Consider the following 15,302-nt stretch of genomic DNA (forward strand, 5'->3'; position numbering starts at 1 on the left):
TTTTATGAAGTGTAGAATATCTATATAATTTATCTTTTACCCATGTGTCACTATTGCTGTCCCTTTCAAGCTTTAATAAACATGCTTGTAGTATAATTGTTAAGGGACTAGATACAATATTTGTGTATTTTTTTCAATTACCCAAGGACAAACCACCTATTTCAATGTTGGGTTACTGAATGTGCTTAAAGCCAAGTATAATAATTTTCTTTTTTAAAATAGTATATTGTTATTTTATGAAAGAATTGTGCTAAGAACCTTCAATGCATTCATTGTCCAAACCCACTTTAGAATCATAGGGAGCCAGAGTCTGTCCAATCAGCATCAAGTGCAAGACAGGAACCAGCCTTGGATGAGAAACTAGTTCATCACAGGGTACATTCACGCACATTTTCATAATAAGTTACAAATTTCCAATTTTGTGTTGTCAATCTGAATAATATGCACATCTTGGCCCAGTGTGACATCTTCTTGCATTTGTTTCTGGTTTTCAACATAACAAAAAACATTCAAGTTAATTCCATTGGGTAAACTCTATCAGACTGTGTAAGTCAGTGTGCCCTGCCATGAACTGATGCTTTGTGCTGGGTTAGGCTGATACTAGGGTTTTATAGCCCTGCCATACCTGGTGGCATGGATCGTGGACTATCTTACAGACAGACCTCAGTATGTGCGTGTCGGGAACTGCAGGCCTGACATTGTGGTCAGCAACACAGGAACGCCGCAGGGGATTGTACTTTCTCCGGTACTGTTCAGCCTATATACATCGGACTTCCAATACAACTCGGAGTCCTGCCACGAGCAAAAGTTCGCTGACGACACTGCTATTGTGGGCTGCATCAGGAGTGGGCAGGAGGAGGAGTATAGGGACCTAATCAATGACTTTGTTAAATGGTGCGACTCAAACCACCTACAACTGAACACCAGCAAAACCAAGGAGCTGGTGGTGGATTTTAGGAGACCCAGGCCCCTCCTGGACCCCATGATCATCAGAGGTGACTGTGTGCAGAGGGTGCAGACCTATAAATACCTGGGAGTGCAGCTGGATGATAAATTGGACTGGACTGCCAATACTGATGCTCTGTGCAAGAGAGGACAGAGCCGACTATACTTCCTTAGAAGGCTGGTGTCTTTCAACATCTGCAATAAGATGCTGCAGATGTTCTATCAGACAGTTGTGGTGAGCAACCTCTTCTATGCGGTGGTGTGCTGGGGAGGCAACATAAAGAAGAGGAACGCCTCACGCCTGGACAGACTGGTGATGAAGGCAGGCTCTATTGTAGGCACGGAGCTGGACATTTTGACATCTGTGGCAGAGTGACAGGTGCTCAGCAGGCTCCTGTCAATCATGGAGAATCCACTGCATCCACTAAACAGTATCATCTCCAGACAGAGGAGCAGCTTCAGCAACAGACTGCTGTCACTTTCCTGCTCCACTGACAGACTGAGGAGATCAGTCCTCCCCCATACTATGCGACTCTTCAATTCCACTCGTGGGGGGTAAACATTAACATTATACAAAGTTATTGTCTGTTATACCTGCATTTTTTATCACTCTTTAATTTAATATTGTTTTTTATCAATATGCTGCTGCTGGAGTATGTGAATTTCTCTTGGGATAATTAAAGTATCTATCTATCTATCTATCTATCTATCTATCTATCTATCTATCTATCTATCTATCTATCTATCTATCTATCTATCTATCTATCTATCTATCTATCTATCTATCTATCTATCTATCTATCTATCAGTGTGTTTGGGTTAGAACATATAGCGCAAACATGCACAAAGAATAAATAAAGGAAACCACATTCGGAAAACTCATAAAATATGAACAGGAACTACTGAAAGGATAAAGTAATGTGTGATGCAAACTTTTTAAAATCTTAATATGAAGAGCAGGAGCCTACCCATTAAAGGGGAACTCTCTTGTAACCACTGACACTCATATGAGGCGATTTTAGAGTAAGTCAGCCTAGCCCACATTTCCTTATGATATGAGAAGAAAACTAAAATTTCCACAGAAAATCCCAAACAGTAAGTAGGTGCAGTGGCTGTGCTAGTATTTGGAACTGTGAGACAGCAGGGTTAATAATTTAAACTTGAAAATGATCTCTAATGTTTGTTGGTATGTGGCATATCTCTGTTAATACTTTAGCTTTTTGATGCCATTATGTTTTTTCTGAGATTTATTAATGACATATATATTAGTTCATTCATTCATGAAATTGAAATAAGCTCGACTGTCATTTTCTTATACAACATTAGTAAATTGACATTTGACTCCTACTTGTCCTTTGGTGATTATCCTGTCAGTGACACAGATACATTTACTTCTGTTTTCTCCCAATGACAGTGTTTTCCAGCCTTGAGAATTATGAAGAGTCACACACTTTAAAAGATACAGTTATTGGAAAGTGCTGATGCAGTGAAATGCTCTGGCAAGGAACTAATAAAATGTCAAATTTCTCGACACAAATGCCATAAGCTCTCTTTTCGTCATAACCATCAATTTTGCTCAGTTCCTGTTATGCTGATGCCATAATGAAAAAGCTGAGTGCAAGACATCCTGGGAGCCAGAAGAAAGACATTCAAAAACAGAGGGTCAGGTAGAGGTCCAGGTTCTGGCCCTAGACATTTTCTTTATAAAATGTTTCCCTGCACTCTTCCTTCGATTTGCAGGCAGCACTAACTGTGTGACAGTCACATAATAGGATGGGGAGAGGGGCATAAAATAGGTGCATATCGTCAGAGTGGTCTTGAACATTTTGCCTTTTGATTTTTCAAAAGCTGGTTATGTTTTTAATTTTTTTTTGACCTATGCTTATTTACTTTAAATTTTGGAGTTTGCCCCAAGTTTTGAGTATGTGTGCTTGGTTTTTAATTGCTGCCATATGTTTTTCACCCTCTCCTTGCTTCTGTTTTGCATGAGGGTTATAAACACTACAGTAGTAGCCACTTGAAATATGTCTTTATTTGGGTTTCACATTAATATAATATAAGCAACATATTTGACAGATATAATTAAGAAAAACAGTTTAAATGACAAAGATTGGCTGAAAACTTGGAAAATACATGGAAAGTGGAATATTGACAACAGTATTACAGTATATAAATAGCGATACATTTTGGGTGAGGCCAGTTATAAATATAAGGATCTCCCAGGGTATCAATTCTGACTTTTTAGGGAGTGCTCATTATGAACATGTATGCTAGATAGTTGCACTGTGTAGAATTTTTGTCTTCATTTGGGCCCAGAGGGCAGAACGTTCACTAGTTACCCTATTCACAAAGTAGTGATAGCTGAAAAGCAGCAAACCCTGTTAAAATGCCTGATATAATTTATCATGTAATCCAACATGAAAAATGTATAATCAACTAACAAAAAATAACATTTTTAAATCTGCTTAATCCAATGCAGTGTTGCAGGGGGATTGGAGCCTATGCCAGCAGCACTGGACATAAAGTATTCCCTACACAGGGGGGAAAAGTTCATCTCAGGGCCCACTCATGAACATACTCAGACTGGCAGCAAAGCAGAGTTATCATTCAACCTAAATCATATGTCTGTAAAGATGTGGGAGAAAACAGGAGTACCTGGAGGAACATTCAGAAACAGGTGCAGGATTTGAACCCATAATGGTAGACCCATGAAGCAGCAACTCTACCCACTACACTACTGTGCTGCCCATATATAAATAAGTATCCTGTGATCAATTACTTTACAATACAATACAATTCACTGAGTACAGGTTCAGAGTGCTGTGAACAATTCTCAGTCAAAATACAAGTAAAGACTATACTAATTACTAAATTCAGAACTGGTTGACAAATACAGTAAATGCAGATGTGTTAAAACACACAGAGAACATGGTAGAAACTGATTTTAAAAAGTGGGAACCAACAATATCTGTCCATCAATTAATTGATGAACTGTGGCCAGTTGACAACAGAGGATCTTAAAATTGTAAAAGAAAAAAATCAAAAACAAAGTCACAGTCCTGGAGACCTCAGGCAACTGGTCCCTACCCGCTCCTGGGTTTCCTATAATGGAGTCTGTGCTGGCCGTCGAATCTGACAAGAGAATCTTTCCATCAAAAGCTCCTTCATCTGAGTTAATTTTTCAATATGGAGGAGAGCAGCCTGACAGTAGAGCAGATATCAAGAAGAACAGGAGGAAGAGGATTAATAATGGTTTTAAACATTGTATTACTTCTATTTCTGTACAAATGCACAGCTAATCAGCAGCTCTAGTCGGGGTATACTGTACTATATTCTGTACCCTATCCCAGCAAGCATATGGCACAAGGCAGGAACATTCTCCAGGCAGGGCACCAGCTCATTGCAGAACTAACTCACTCACATACACATCACACCCACCCTAGGGCCAATTTAATGTCGCCAAAATGATTTCATCTGCATGTCTTTGGACTGTGGGTAGAAACTGGAGCACTGGAAGAGCATGCAAACACCGTGCAGGGAGGACCCAGGATATGAACCCTGGTTTCCTTACTACAAAGAAGCAGTAACACCACTGCTCTACTCAATACAGCACTTCCACCATGTAATCAATAGTGAGTTAAAGTTTAGGAGATAATGGAAGAATGGAAATGAGGAAGAAGAAACAAGAATAAAACAGTGAGATTAATTTATGTGAATTTATTTTTCATAATAATTTACTTTGGGGAATTTTTATCCTCAGTTTCTCAGACACTGATGGCTCCAAACATACCATATGATAATATTCACAGACATGTGTAATGCAATTTTGAACCAAATTTTACTGTGTTTATTTCTTTGATGGTGAGCAAGGCAGGACATTTTTATTATCATGTGTTTGTTGAAAATAGAAATACCGTTTATGATAGAATGAGAGCCTAGGGTGACTAATGCTTTAAGTGTTTCTTTGACAATGGGAAGCCTGTACTCAATTAGTTAGGCTCCTTGGATCACAATATTGCACAGTTCAAATAAAAAATATAGCGATGCATTAATTAGTGACTGTTCCATATACCATGCCTTGAGTAGTCTTCAAAAGATAATAACACTTGTGCCATAAGCTAGCATGAAGACATAAGGGGTTTGTATGCATCATCTAGTTGTTGATTAACAAAATGATTACAAACATGCATACTACATATTGTAAAACACGTTTATAAGTAGTGGATATCAAGCTACACATCAAGCCTACATGGGTTTTCCTCCTTTTGCAGACTGCAGATAGGATAGATTCTAATGATTTATAAAGACCACAAACTGGCTGATTGGTCTTTTGAGGTGATGACACAATTTATTACCTATTAATAATTAAATTACCAGAAACATTAAATTATTTATTTATAAACATGATAGTTTTTGGAACAGTAAAGTACAAGCACACAGTACTGGTGGTAAATGTGAGGCACTTCCTCATTGTTAGTAATTTGTTTAACCTCAAAACACAGATAAAATCTAGGAGAACTAATAACAAGGCTTTAGAAATTCACATGATCAAATAAGACTTCAAAACCTTTCCTCAGTCACAGTGGGTGAATTAGTCAACCGTAAGACTATACTTGTAGTATGTTTTTTACAGTGTTGAAAGTGGTTTTCCATTTAGCTTTCATGATGAGGTGCATTATAAGAAACTTGAAGGTAGCCTGACTTACTGTATGTTGCAGAGAAGAAATAATAAATACTAGCCAACCCATGGCATAGCATACGCCGCATAATTATTTATTGATATGTGAACACTTCCTGAAAGACACAGTTGTCCAAATGGGGTGGGTTTGAGGATACGACTGTGAGTGAATGAAAAGATGGAACTCTGGAGAGAGCAACATACAATTGTCTGTGACTGAAAACTGTCTCTGTCTTGCGTCTTGCCTGCCATGGTCGGCTGCCTTAGTGAATTATATATATAGATTGAAGATTATACCATAGAATGCACAGCGTAATAGTAAACTAAATGTAAAAACATTGAATAACACTGAGAAAACCTTGAACAAGGTGTATAGCGCTACGAACTGCTTGCTAAAAACTCTTTTTTAATGAGTTTTAAGCACAGGGAAAAAAATGAACATTTGAAAAATCCGTAATTTAATAAACCACCAAGAAAAGTAACATTGCAACAATGCACGCTATGAACCGATCGCTGTAAATAGAAGTGAAAACAAAATCAAGCCTGGTGCATTCTTTAACTGCCTTCTCTGCCTTATGCGTCCAGCCCTCTCTCTCTCTCGCGCGCCTGTGTGTGTGTGTGTCTCTCTCTCGTGCGCCTGTGTGTGTGTCGCTCTCTCTCGCGTGCCTGTGTGTGTGTGTGTGTCTCTCTCTCGCACGCCTGTATGTGTGTGCCTCTCTCACGCGCCTGTGTGTGTGTGTCGCTTTCTCTCTCTGACTCGCTCACTCGCTGCACAGGGAATGCACAGGGAGGGACTGAACATGTGCGGAAATAATCGGCGCGCATGACTGCTTAGTGAATTGTTGGTGGGCGGGGCTCTGTGAGTTGACGGGCGTGGCTCTATCTTGCGTCTTGCCTGCCATGGTCTCGCGTGTGTGTGTGTGTGTGTGTGTCTCTCGCTCGTGTGCCTGTGTGTTTGTGTCTCTCTCTCGCGCACCTGTATGTGTGTGTCTCTCTCACGCACCTGTGTGTGTGTGTCTCTCTCTCACAAGTCTGTGTGTATGTCTCTCTCATACGCCTGTATGTGTGTGCCTCTCTCACGCGCCTGTGTGTGTGTGTCGCTCTCTCTCTCTGGCTCGCTCACTCGCTGCACAGGGAATGCACAGGGAGAGACTGAACACGTGTGGAAATAATCGGAGCACACGACTGCTTAGTGAATTGTTGGTGGGCGGGGCTCCGTGAGTTGGTGGGCGTGGCTCTGTCTTGCATCTTGCCTGCCATGGTCAGCTGCCTTAGTGAATTATGGGCGTGGCTCTGTCTTGTGTCTTGCCTGCCATGGTTGGCTGCCTTAGTGAATTATATATATAGATTACACAAGCAGAGAAAGTCATACTTTCTTAAATAAAGAAAAAATTACTCACATTGAGATAGTTGAGGTGTTAAAGCATAAAAGTGAATGAAGCTCAGCAGTTGTAGTCATATTTAATTGGGCAATTGTAGTCTGTGACCACCAGGTGGCACTCAGCCTGTGCAAACACCCGACACATTACAGGCTCAGACGCAACTACAGTAAACAAGAGGATTTTATTTGTGGGAAACTCTTATTGATAAGTGTTTCCAACAACTGAAACACAGTTCCAAAGCACATAGTACAGAAGCACAACAATACTCTGTCTTCTTCTTCTCTCTATCCCTCTGCCTCCTCCACTCCTCGTGGCAAGCTTTCTCCTCCTCCTCCCGACACTGGCTTGTGGAGTTTTTATACAAAACTTGGGAGTACTTCCGGTGTTCCACAGATTTGGTCCTGGAGCACTTCCAAAATAGGGCTCACCATCCCAAGGACAGCAACAGGGCTGAGCCAAAGAACTGCAGTTCCCATGATGCCCTGTGAGAATCTGTAGTACTGCTGCAACCCAGGGGGCTGCCAACAAGCAATCTAGGGGAGATAATGCCCTGTGCATGCTGTCTTCCCCTCTTCTCCAATTCAGAGGACGTCCTGACCGAGCAAGGTTCCCGACCGTCCCTCGCAAGTCTTAATTTGTTAAAAGTATGAGAGTATTCTAAAAAGAAAAAGTAAAATAAGAAATAAAGAAAAAGTTTCAATCCCCCAAAAACTTAGTCTTTGTACTAAGCTCCAGATATCTGCCTTTTTCACTCTGGGAAACCTAAAATAGCTAGAAACAGTGGGCAACTAATTTGAATGTAATTTAATTGTTTTCCTGTGCTAGGTACTCACTTTTAAATCCATATGGACAGACACCAACCTCTGTGGCATCAGGCACAAGATAGTAACTAACCCTGAAGGGCACACTCATCAAAGCTGGATCATGTTAGCGTCCCCAATTAGCCTCACATGCCTGCTTTTAGATTGTGAGATGAAAACCAGAGTATCTGGGGGACAAATCCACTCTGATGCCATGAGAATATGTAGAACCTGTTGAAATAGTGACCAGTCTGCACTTTAATCCAGTCTCCCGAATTTGTGTGACAGCAGTGCTAATCAGTCCACCAATACATGATAAAAGCCTGTACAACAAATATCCATTCATCTAATTACTAACCTATTGTGGTAACAATGAGGAGATGTGACAATCAACTTAACATACACATGTCTTGGATGTTGAATGAACCAGAGTACCTAAAGAAAACAGTCAAGAAAAAGAGTCAAAAGTGTTAGCACCCATGCAGACAGTCAAACGGCGAGAATTTAAACTAAGACCATTTTACATCACTGCCCAAGTACTATCTTTACATTAAAAAAATCAAAAAACTTTCAATATAGCAAAGCATTTTTTTTAAATAAGACAAGAGAAGCTTGGGTACATGTCTAACATTTTAAAATAATAAGGCACATTAAGTGACTCAAATCAAATGCTAAAGAAAAGGGTCCCACTTATTTGTTTGTATTCTCTTTCTGATTTACCTCCAATATTTCTCATAAATGAAGAGTGATTAACTGCACGTCCTACTTCTATAAACAACTAATGTTCTCATTTTACACACATTTAAAACTTACATTGATATTTTTATAGACTGTTGAGAGCAAAAACAAATGACAAGTTTCTGAATGAAAGTCTTCTTAAGATCACTTATTTTTAAGACATACTGTAAAATGTCTAATGCTCTAGTAAGCTTACAGAACAGTGGAGAGATGCAGTAAATTGGGAGCCTCCTCTTCTATACTGCAATAATTAATGTTGCAGAAGTTTTATATTATAGTAACCCTGACTTACCTTAGAAAATCAATAGCATATCATACAAGGTTAACTTCAAAGGGAGAGTTGTGCTTTGTCAAGCACCAATTACTATGATGTACACTTTCCCTCTCATTTCCATCTCCAAGGAGAAAGCTTGTGTAATTGGGTAAAGTGAGATTATTTAAAGTCTCTCAAAGTAATGTACAACTCTTTTATCACACTTACTAAATACTGTATAATGAGAGGTTATGTTATTTTGGATCTGTTCTAAGATGACTTTTGTTATAATTCACTCTATATTAACATGATGAGAATATTTTGATTTTGTAAGTCACTGAACACAGGGTTAAATGTGAATTGGAACAGTTTTTGGCAAATCTTTTCATTTTACTTTTATGTACCTCTCTTTTATGGTGTTCCTTTTTCTAAATAGAATATACATTGTAAGGGATGGCCAGCATCTTTACTCGGCTGAGATGCCCATGAGGCTTTTGGATGGGGAGAAGGCTGCTTCTTTAGGGCATTGCCCTCCCCAGAACGCTAAATGAAATCCCCTCGGGTTGCAGTGGTTCCCCAAATTCCCACAGGACATCATGAGAAATGGAGATCTTCGACTCTGGCCAGTTGGGTTCCGTTTGTGCTGCCAGGGGATGCTGCGGGAACTGGGCAGCCCTGCTTTGTTTAGTTCTCATCTCACCCAGAAGTGCTCTTGGGCCAATTCTTTGGGACAACAGAAATACTTCTAAGTACTCCATAAAAGAAGTGAGCCAGTGAGCCAGAGTCTGGAGGAAGGAGGATGAAGCTTGTGAGAAGGTGTGGAGGAGGCAGTGGCCAGTGATGGAAAAAGAGAGGAGAAAGAGTGGCAGAGTGCTTTATTATTGCCTGTATGCTGTGTATTGTGGCTGTGGTGCCAAATACTTGCCCAAGAAGAGTTTCCCACAATAAAAACTCTTTCTACTTTTATACTTGTGTCTGAGCCTGTTTGTGTTGGGTATTTGGGGAGCTGGAGCACCCCCTTTACATATATTATCCTTTATATACACACATACATATACAGTGTATATATATTGTCACACTTGGGTCACAGATTTGCACAGAGACACAGGAAGTTGTAGAAAAAAAAGGAACTTTATTCAAAGCACTACAAACAAACATTTGTCTCTTTTCAAAAGTTTAAACGTGCTTCATGACAAGTCAGAGATGACAGATCTACCAGGAGCAGAGAATGTCAGAAAGAGAGAGAGAGAGAGAGGAGCAAAACAATCAATTCCAAAACTGACAGGCGCTGTACAAGGCTTTTAAGTAAGCAGAGTACTGTGCGAGAGGTTTATCACGTGTTACAGCACAAGTAAGAAGGGTAAGAAGCAATGTGAAGGTAGACTGTCAGCTGTTTCAGGGGTTTTCCCAGGGGCATCTGTATCCTCTGAGGGTGCGATCAGCCCTCCAGCTTACACCCCCCTCCTCAGCTTTATTCACATTTTCGTGAATCAAGCAACTCTCTGTACCAGGTTCATACAGCCGTGATAATATGTCTGCATTGACGCGCTCAGTGACTGGTCGATGCTTTACTGTAAAACTGTAAGGTTTTAAACCCAGAAACCATCTCATGAGACGAGAGTTTGTATCTTTCTGACAGTATAACCATTGAAGTGGAGCATGATCAGTTACCAAAGTGAAATTTCGACCCCATAAGTAATAATGAAGCGCTTCGACAGCCCATCTAATCGCCAAGCATTCCTTCTCAATTGTCGAATAATTGCGTTCCCTAGGAAGTAATTTCCTACTCAAATATGTGATAGGGTGCTCTTCTCCATCAAAAATCTGTGACAGGACTGCACCTACACCAAACTCACTTGCGTCCGTTTCTAAGACAAAATCCTTTGAGAAATCGGGATTCCGCAGAACTGGATAAGTAGACAAAGCAGTTTTCAAATCACAGAAGGAACGTTCACAAATTTCTGTCCATAAAATAGGGTGGTTTCTCCTGCCTCTAGTAAGTTCTGAAAGAGGAGCAGCCCTATGTGCAAAGTTAGGGATGAACCTTCTGTAGTAACCAGCAAGCCCCAGAAAGGCGCATATCTGTTTCTGTGTTTTTGGTCGCGGGTAAGCAAGCATCTCTTCCACTTTTCTTAACTGTGGCCAAAGTGAACCCCTGCCCATAGAATAACCTAAGTAATGAGTCTCAGACATACCCAGTTTACATTTCTTTGGGTTAGCAGTAAGGCCAGCCTGTCTGAAGCTTTCAAGAACAGCTTGAAGTTGCTCTAAATGCGTTTGCCAATCATTGCTGAAAATCACAACATCATCAAGGTACGCCCCGGAATATTCAGAATGAGGACGCAGGATCTGATCCATCATACGCTGGAAAATTAGAGGTGCCCCATGAAGACCAAACGGGAGTCTCGTAAATTCATAAAGTCCGTCAGGAGTCGCGAATGCTGTTTTCTCACAACTGCCAGCCTGTAGAGGCACCTGCCAATAACCCTTCGTGAGATCTAGCGTGGAGATATAGCTCGCCTGACCCAGTTTTTCCAACAGCTCGTCAACACGATGCATCAGATAAGCATCAAATTTAGAGACCTTATTCAAGCGCCCGAAATCGATACAGAAGCGAACCGAACCATCTTGCTTTGGGACTAATACGACCAGGCTGCACCAGTCACTTTTATTTTCACGTATTACACCTAATGCCAGCATCTTCTTGACTTCTTCACACACAATATTTCGTTGCGCTTCCGGAATCCGATACGGCCGCATCTGTACACGAACATCGGGTTCAGTAGTGATTTTATGTTCTGCAAGGTTAGTCTTGCTTGGCAAGTCTGAAAAGATATCAGTGTTCTGTTCGATCAAAGATAACAGTTCTGTCTTCTGTGAGTCAGTCAATGGCAACATTGGTCAGAGAAACAGCAGCCAAGGAAGTGTAAACCCCTCGTCGGTCGTGCTATTCCTTCAAGAGATTAATGTGTAAAATCTGGAATGGTTTGCGCCGGCCTTGTAATTTACCACACCCATACGCTCCTCAATAATGGCGGGACCCTGCCATTTAGCTAGGAATTTGTGCGGGTCAGACGGAACCAGTACCAAAACACAATCACCAGGTTTGAATTCACGGAGCTTACTGCGCCTATCGTAAAGACGTTTCTGAGTTTCCTGCTCACGTTGTTGATGCGCCACAGCAATAGAAGAAACTTAGAAATTCTATCTTGCAACGAATCTACCCGATCTGCAAAGCTCGGCCCAAGAGCTGTTGACTTGCTTCCTATCTATTCCTCTCATACAACATCCAAGATGCCTCTCGGGTGCCTGCCAAATAACAGCTCGAACGGACTCAAGCCAGTGGACGCCTGCGACTATTCCCGCACCGCGAACATAACAAAAGGCAGGACAGAGTCCCAGGATGTAGGATCATTATGAGCGACTCGCCTGATCATCTGTTTTAAAGTCTTGTTAAACCGTTCAGTGAAACCATTAGTCTGTGGATGGTAAACAGTGGTACTCAATTTCTTAACACTAGAATTACCTGTAGATCCGTCCCACCTTAAATCGCTTCACACTTCTCCATCAGCGTCTTTTGTCCTGTAAATGTGTTGATGTATATATATATATATATATATATACTGTATATATGTATATATTCACGGCATTCGAAGTCTGTGTCACAATCTGTTAGTGTGGGTGGTTAAGTACCAGGTAACGCTTTGTGGTTGGCCAGCAATCTGCTAACATCCGCCACGGTGCCCTCAGTTTATATATTGAAACAGACAGACACGACTTCAGATGTCCACAACACACAGTTTATTTACCTTTAAATCCTGCACACAACACAATGACAGTGCACAAAACCCCACACTAAACTCAGTCCTTTCCTCTCTTCGGCTGCCTCCACTCCTCTCTCGCAAGCTCCGTCTTCCTCCTCCTGACTACGGCTCCTTGAATGGAGTGAGATGGCCCCTTTTATCCTGCCCCGGATGTGCTCCAGGTGCTCGGTGATGGTCTTCTGGCAGCACTTCCTAGTATGGCGGAAGTGCTGTCCTTGCCCCGGAAGCACTCCAGGCGTACACAGTTCCTGGTTCAGCAGCACTTCCTGGTGTGGTGGAAGTGCTGTCCTCCAGGGCTCTAGGACTGTCCAGGCACCCCCTGGTGGTGGCCACTATATATATAGTGAAGCATGGGGTGTGTATAGCTGTCTCCAACCCAACACAGACTGGCAGGACACAGGTTCACCACACAACACACAGATTTATTCTTCCCCCAGAATATACAAATAAGGGCAACAATGCTTGAACAGTCGTTCCACCTCCAGTCCTCCACACAGGCTTTGTTCTTCTTCCTCCCGACTCTGGCCATTGAATATTGGCAGTCTGGCTCACTTTTATAGGACACCCAGAAGTACTGTAGGTGTCCAATGACCCTCTGCTAGCAATACTTGTGTGGTGTGGTGGAAGTGCTGCCAAACAGGGCCCAGTGAACGTCCAGGTGCCCCCTGGCGGTGGCCATGACAACACTATAAGCCAAGGGGGCTGCCCTCTATTAGTCCAGGGGAGAAAACATCCTGAAAAAACTCTCTCCCCCAGTCCTTCCATTGTTGGGGTGTCTCAGCTGGGTAAGGGCACTGGTCGTCCACCACACTGCCCCTCCTTCAGCTAAGCCTTATGGGGTGAAGCAGCCTGTCACGCGAGGGCTCTTCTTTTCCATGATGAGGAGTCAATGTGATCTGGTTCAAGGCTATTCCCTGAAAAGACAAACCAAGAAAGGGATTGGGAGGCACTGCCCCGGTGTGGTCTCATGGCCTCTACCGTCCTCTTAAATTGACAGTACCTCCAGCAATGGCCCAGGTTAAAGCACTCATAACAACGTCACTTCCCTCTTCGCCCCCGTGCCCTATGGATGTGGAAGCAGGACGGAAAGTTCCACTGCCTCTTGCGCTCAGCCGAGGTCAGGGCTTCTCTCCGCTCTCGCAGAGAGAGGCCCTTCTCCACACTGTTTGAAGACTCTGTCTTCCTTTTCTGGGTATTCCTTTTGTTCTGAGGTTGGAGCGACTGTCTTTGTCTCTCTATGGCATAAAGAAAGCCCCCATTCTCTCTGCACCTCTCCTGACTTATGGGTGATACAGATATAGACAAGCATACTGTGTATATGTATGTACTGTATATACAGTAGATAGATAGATAGATAGATAGATAGATAGATAGATAGATAGATAGATAGATAGATAGATAGATAGATAGATAGATAGATAGATAGATAGATAGATAGATAGAGGTATCAATATGTGTTACAACAAAGAGTATATAGACTATACTTTCCATCTACACATGTTAAATTTGGCTATTTTGGAAGCTAAGGGTGCAGGGCTCAATAATCAGTCACAGAGGGTGATGCTTCATTAATTGAATTCACATGGAACCATATGGAACCATAATTCTTATGTCACTGTGTATCATTTGAACCTCTAAAATTAAATATATCAAACCGCTTCAAATTTAAAAGGGTCATGAAACCAGAGCCAATTTTTGTTTTCATAAGAGATACTAAATAAGGTGTTTTTATCAGTTACCGTGGATATACCATAATCCAAACAAAAATGTATCAATTATTTTATTACTAGTTACATTCTCAACTATAAATAATTTTCATCTGACCACAACTAAGACTTACAGGTCAATTACGCTTTGTCTACTTCTTATTGAGCATACAGACTTCATCTTAGTATGTGACATGCAGGAAGGCACCGTGTTGCTGTGGTCAACAATGGTGCCTCATGGATCCTTCATACTGTGTTTGAATCCCACACATGCTCATTCTTTGTATGGAGTCTAAACATTCTCCTTGTGTTTCTGTGGGTACTCCCACAGGTTTAACTCCCACATGCCTATTAATGAGAGATACAAATTTGTCTTTGTGTGCCTGTTGAGAGACACTATGGTGGACTGACCCTCCTGGCTCTTGCCTTGCGCCTGATGCTACTATGATAAAAAGTATTATAATTATATAATTTTAAAATATTCTTTTTCACTTTTCTGGTCTACTCTGCCTTATTTTGCCTTATTCAATCATTAACCTTAGGTATGGAAGTAGCAGTTGGTTTACTTTTCATTTTCACATAATTCCATAACCAAGACTTAATTTGTACTGACTTTTGGTAACACTTTACATTAAGTGTCCATAATTACTCTGTAATTCCTCTGTAATATTGAGAAGTTATGATAAATGATAGCCATTCCATCATTCCAATGGTCTTTTAAGGTTTTGTCTTGTTCATATCGTGTGCTTTATTAATGGCATCTCAAGAAGTGAGAAAATCAGAAATCAGATTTTTTGTTGTCCTTAATAAACTTCTCCACCATAAAAAAAAAGATTAGAAATAATTATATCATGGTCACTAATTCTGCTGGCACAGTCTCTTCCAAGTACTTTATTATTTAAAAACATGAAATCTAGAGGGGTGCCTCCTTGACATGTTTTACTAAAATAAGCATTTGTCACATTCTTGTACGAGG

Source organism: Erpetoichthys calabaricus, chromosome 7 (genome assembly GCF_900747795.2).
Source record: "Erpetoichthys calabaricus chromosome 7, fErpCal1.3, whole genome shotgun sequence".
Lineage (NCBI taxonomy): Eukaryota > Metazoa > Chordata > Cladistia > Polypteriformes > Polypteridae > Erpetoichthys > Erpetoichthys calabaricus.